This window comes from Suricata suricatta, chromosome 6 (genome assembly GCF_006229205.1).
Source record: "Suricata suricatta isolate VVHF042 chromosome 6, meerkat_22Aug2017_6uvM2_HiC, whole genome shotgun sequence".
NCBI lineage: Eukaryota > Metazoa > Chordata > Mammalia > Carnivora > Herpestidae > Suricata > Suricata suricatta.
The window spans coordinates 10,344,902-10,350,901 of NC_043705.1; positions in this window are offsets into that span (position 1 = coordinate 10,344,902).

A 6,000-nucleotide genomic window follows, 5' to 3' on the forward strand; every position below is an offset into this window, starting at 1 on the left:
ATGCTTAACTGACTGAGCCACTTAGATGCCCCATTTTTTTTTTAAATTTTTATTTATTTTTGAGAGGGAGAGAAAGTACAGACATGAGTGGGGTAGGGGCAGGGAGAGGAGGACAGAGAATCCAAAGCAAGCTCCGTGCTGACAGCAGAGAACCAGACATGGGACTTGAACTAACGAACCAAGAGATCATGACCTGAGCCAAAGTCAGACGCTTCACCGGCTGAGCCCCCCAGACGCCCCTGAATGTGTGTATACTCACACACTGTCATACGACACCGACCCAAAGATCGACCTCAGCGGAAATTCGCATCGGCGTTCATTGCCGTAGGCTGGCGTCTTCCTGCGCTGGATGTCTATTTACTGTCATTTGGAGAAATGGCCAGCTTAATCTCCTGGGTTCTGTATTAAAAGATGGACTCATAACTAAAAAGACCCAGAAAAATCATAATGAAACACTAGGAACTGGGAGATCCCACGACTTGTGTTTACAGTCTACCATTCCTTTGCTGCCACCACATAACAGAGTCTTGTCACTTTGAGACCCAGACGGGGGCTGTGACAGAAACCACCACGGGCTGGGAGGAGCTTCGTCCCCCCTGCAGAGGCAAACTGGCGTTGAGATTTCGATCTGCAAAGGCTGCATGCTTGAGGAGAGAAGGCTCTGGGCCACGCAGGCCAACAAACCTATCCACTGATGGGGGCCAAAGGAATTGTGGACTGCTTCGGGTTCTTAGGGGGGCAGATGGCGGCCCTGACAGCGCGCAGCCCGGGCTGCGCACCCCACTTCTTCCCTGCACAGAATGCATAGAAAATATTGCTTGTGGGGCGCCTGAGTGGCTCTGTCGGTTAAGCATTCAGCTTTGGCTCAGGTCATGATCCCACGGTTCATGGGTTTGAGCCCCATGTCAGGCTCTGTGCTGACAACTCAGAGCCTGGAGCTTGCTTCAGATTCTGTATCTCTCTCTGGCTCTACCCCCTCCTCCCCTGCTTGCACTGTCTCTCTCTGTCTCTCAAAAATAAATGTAAAAAATTTAAAAAAAGAAAAACCATTGCTTGTAAGCAATGGCACCTTAACCCAGCATGCAGCTTATGGGCACAGCCCACCAGCCTGGAGGCTCTGTTGGCCCAGATCCCACTGCCCAGCCCTCCTCTCAAAGGGCTGAAGGATCAGAGCTTAGCTCACGAGAAATCGTTCCCAGTGCTGGAATCTAATAATTTGCTCCCTGCGTGAGGCCCGCAGACCACTGGCTTGCGGCAGCGGCACCTGGGATGTGTTCCAAACGCCGACACGTAGACCCATTGAGTGTCATTTTGCTTTTTTTCATTAAATATTCTTTAAGTGTTTATTTATGTTGAGACACAGAGAGACGGGGGGAGAGAATCCCAAGCAGGCTCCACACTGTCAGCACAGAGCCCTACGCAGGGCTCAAACTCACCAACCGTGAGATCATGACCTGAGCCGAAGGCAAGAGTCAAAACGCTCAACCGACTGAGCCACCCAGGTGCCCCAGGCCCCTCGAGTGGCAGATTAAACGAGCTCCCCAAAGGTGTCTTGCGGCCACTGCAGTTGGAGAAGTGTCGGTCTCCAGGGTAATGTTGAATGTCTGCCTCCTCCGCGAGCTCCCTAAGGCCCTGGGAGAGCCAGGCCCTCCGACCTTCCCGGCCTCACCTTTGCTCCTTCCTCCTGCCCAGCCCAGCCGCAGCTGGGCGTCTATGACTCCTGAAGCTCGCCTTAATTTTTGTTTGCACGGCTGTTTCTTTGCCTCAACTACCCTTTACCTGCCCTTCTGAACTCTTGCTTATGTTTCACCTGTCACCTGTCAATTTAGAAACCAGGTGTGGGTCAGGGCGCATGGGTGGCTCAGTTGGGTGAGTGTCTGGCTCTTGGTGTCGGCCCAGGTCGTGATCCCAGGGGCGCGGGGTCAGGCCCTACGTCGGGCTCCGTGCTGACAGTACAGAGCCTGCTTGAGATTCTCTCTACCTCTGCCCCTTCCCTGCTCTCGCTCCAAATAAGTGAATACAATAAATAAAACGAAAACAAACACAGCATCAAATAGAATAATAGAATAAGATGTGTCACCAACCCCAGCTGAATTAGGCAGAGCCAGACCCTGGCCCCTTAGGAAGATGCTTCCACCTGTTGTTCCCGCGTCCTGACACCAGTTCACCGTCTATGTTGTCCAAGCAGACTGTGGACCCTTGGTGTCAGCAGCCCGAATTCAGGCGTCTTCGACTCCCTGGGAGGTGACGCAGCACACGGCAGGTACGGAAGTCAGGCTTATTGGACACATCCATCAGGGGATCCTGTGGGCCATTTCTTCCAGAAACCTATTTCGTCTAAAAGCAATACTGTGTATGATAGTATAAATCACTTAAAAATAATTCTGTGTATTCCTCTGATTTGTAGCCAGTTTCATAAAATGCAAAATAACATGCCAACCCATTTCTTATCCCTCAAGTCGGATGTAAAATTACAATCTGTCTTTGCAAGAGGTAATGCATTTTCGCTGTAATTAAATTATTGCAGAGAGAAATTACATGTAAATAAGTTATAGGAGAAAAACATCTTCGGACATGACCGCTGTCTACTAAATCACTGTTCAGTGCTTATTTTTTTTAAATGTAAGCCTAAATATTGATCCCTGTTTCTCCTTCCTTAAAGGTACTAAGACATCCTTATTCTAGCTGATCTGTATCCATTTTACAAATCACATGCTCAAAAAAAAAATCAAAATATTTAGAATAAAATTTAGCCCAGATGACTGATTTAAAACCCCCCAGTTTAGGAAATTGCTTCTTTAATGCAGAGACTTACTATCAAAGGTAAACATCTCTCACGTTTTCAAGATGGGCTTGAAGAGAGCTTTGACCTGCGGCCCAGAGGCTCCGTGAGTAAATAAGGCTCCTTCCGGGAGGCAGGGGCCCAGAGAGTGTCACCCAGATCCGGTTCACGCCTGGAGACATTACTGTGCTGTAACAGTCACAGGGTCTAAGAGAATAGCATTCATCTCCCTTGTCCTGACTGGCCAGTCACTAAAAAGCTTGGACAGGGGCGCCTGGGTGGCTCAGTCGTTTGAGCGTCTGACTTCGACTTAGGTCATGATCTCATGGTTCATGGGTTTGAGCCCCACGTTGGGCTCTGTGCTGGCAGCTCAGAGCCTGGAGCCTGCTTCCGATTCTGTGTGTCCCTCTCTCTCTTACCCTCCCCTGCTCATGCTCTGTCTCTCTGTCTCTCAAAAATAAATAAATGTTAAAAAAAATTTTTTTAAAGTCATGAACAGAAAATCCAAGCCTGTCCCTCTCTCCGAGAGTGCCACCATATTTTACAGTCCAGAAACTTCTGTGAAAATCTCCCTCCTCCTTTTAAACCTCAGAGCCACAGGAGTGAGCCAAGTTACATGCACCATGCTTTCGCTCTTCCTGGAGAACCGGGCCACTGACTGTAAGGTTTATGCCCGTCAGAGCAGGGCCGTAGCGCTGTCACAAGAGTGGCACTCCAAGAACTCAGCTGCGGCAGCGCCCCCCCCAACCAGGAAACCCACTGTTCTCTAGCGGGGCTCCACCTGCCCTCCGGGCTGAGGCCTTTCCCTGGGTCCTCCAGTCTGATACCTTCTTTTCCTCCCCGGCTGAACCACACGGCCCGTGAGCAGGGACCTGAATCTTCCCTGCTCTCAGATTTCCGGTGCTTCCAATACAGACTAAGTGCTGGTTAGCTCTTGGTGAACTGAATAGACCTGGATTCACCGGAGCCCGTTTTCCCTGCCCAGCCTCCTGCCCCCGGTCCTGGGGAAGGTAAACAGGGCTCCCGCCCTGCAGTGCCCGCCGGCTGGTAACTTGTATGGCGCCCTGCCCGGGGTCAGATCTCGCTACCGGATAACACAGGAGTCATAAACTGTGCCACCCGCTCCTGCGGGAGCCACAAAACCCGGAGTGCCCTGGTCCGTGGAGGACCCGGAGTGCTTTAGAGTTGAGACTGTGTTTGGCTCAGGGTTTTTATGATAGAGAGCACGTCAGCCAGTAAAATCCCAAATAGGACCAGACATTACGATTGCCCACATCTGTTTTCTCCATACACATTTTATTTTAGAAGTTTTAGACTTCTAGAAAAACTGCGAATATAGTATTGAGTTCCCAAACACTCTGCATCCAGTGTCCCCTATTTTTTTAAGAAGATTTTATCATTTTTTAAGTAATCTCTACACCAACGTGGGGCTTGAACTTAACAACCTCCGAGATCAAGAGTCACATGCCTACGACTGATTGGGCGGGGCACCCCAGTTTTCCCTTTTATTAGCGTGTGACATTAGGGTACATTTGCTACAATTAATTAGCTAAAAATTTTTTTTAATGTTTGTTTATTTTTTGAGAGAGCGAGAGCAAGCCTGGGAGGGGCAGAGAGAGAAAGAGAGAAAAATCCCAAGCAGGCTCTGTGCTTTCCCTACAGAGCCTGATTCAGATGCTTAACTGAGCCACCCAGGCACCCCTTAATGAGCCAATATTAATGCATTCTTATTAACTGTATTCGATTTCCTTAGGTTTTACGTGGTGTCCTTTTTTCCAGGATCCCACCCACCAGGACAGCATATTATACTTCATTGTCATGTCTCCTCTTGGCTGTGACAGTTTCTCAGATGTTCCCTTTTCTCAAGGACTTTAGCAGTTTAGAGGAACACTCGTCAGGGATTTTGTAGAATGTTCCTCAACTGGCATGTGTCTGTGTCTTTCTCCGTATTATACGGATTGTGGGTTTGGGAAAGGAAGATCACAGAAATAAAGTGCGTGCATTTTGATACATTGTTCCTTCTTATAAAAAAACTTTGTGGGGGGGGGGGCGCCTGGGTGACTTAGTTGGTTAAGCGTCCGGCTTCGGCTCAGGTCATGATCTCACGGTTCGTGGGTAGAGCCCGGCGTCAGGCTCTGTGCTGACAACTCAGAGCCTGGAGGCTGCCTCAGATTCTGTATCTCCCTCTCTCTCTGACCCTCCCCTGCTCACGCTGTCTCTGTCTCTGAAAAATAAATAAAAAACATTAAAAAAATTTTTTAAATTTTTTTAATGGTTACTTATTTTTGAGAGAGACAGAGTGTGAACAGGGGAGGGGCAGAGAAAGAGGGACACACAGAATCCGAAGCAGGCTCCACGCTCTGGGCGCTTGAACTCACAAACCGCAAGATCATGACTGAGCCAAAGCCGGATGCTTAATTGACTGAGTCACCCAGGTGCCCCTACCTTTTTCCTTTTTACAAATCCCCCCACCTGCCATCTGTCCTCCTACCTGCCTGCCCCCCGCCCCCACCTCCACAAAGCTGTTATTACATTGACGGTGCCTGTCAGGAGCAAGGAAATGAGGCTTTATCCAGTGTGTATTAGAGGAAGTTGTTCTTACCTTGTTGGGCATCACCAGCAGGAATGGTTCCAAGCAAAAATTTTCATGGGGCAGTGTGGCCGGAGAGCCGCAGACCAGAGGCCTTCATGGGCTTTGACAATGAGCTTAGCCAAAGGACCAAGCAAAGGCAACTAGCCTCTGGCGTGGAAAACAGAGCTGGTGTTGGACCTGCCTGGCAGAACACACTGCCTTGGGATTTTATAAGCCTCTGTGAGTCGTGAAAGACTGGAATGCAGAACCAGTGATAAAAATATGGCCACGGTCGGAGGCGCCTTGTCCAAGAAGCATGCCCATTCCCGGGGAGTGCCGGAGGCTGCAGTAGAGGGTTTATGAATAGACAGATCCCCGGTGGTGACTAAGAGCCTGGCTCTCTCCTGCCTCTGCTGCTGTCTCTCTCAGCGCCTTTGAGCCAAATCATCCCACTGTGAGGGACTCAGGAGGCCCGTCTCTGAAAGGCGGATCTGATAGTACCCGTCTGTAGAATTCTGTGGACACCAAATGGGGTGATGTAATGGGTGTCATATGGGGGCCAGGAGTGGATGGTCAAGGAATGAGTTCTTGAGATGTTTTCAGTGGAAAAAAGGAGTTTTTATTAAAGCCCAGGGATAGGACCCAG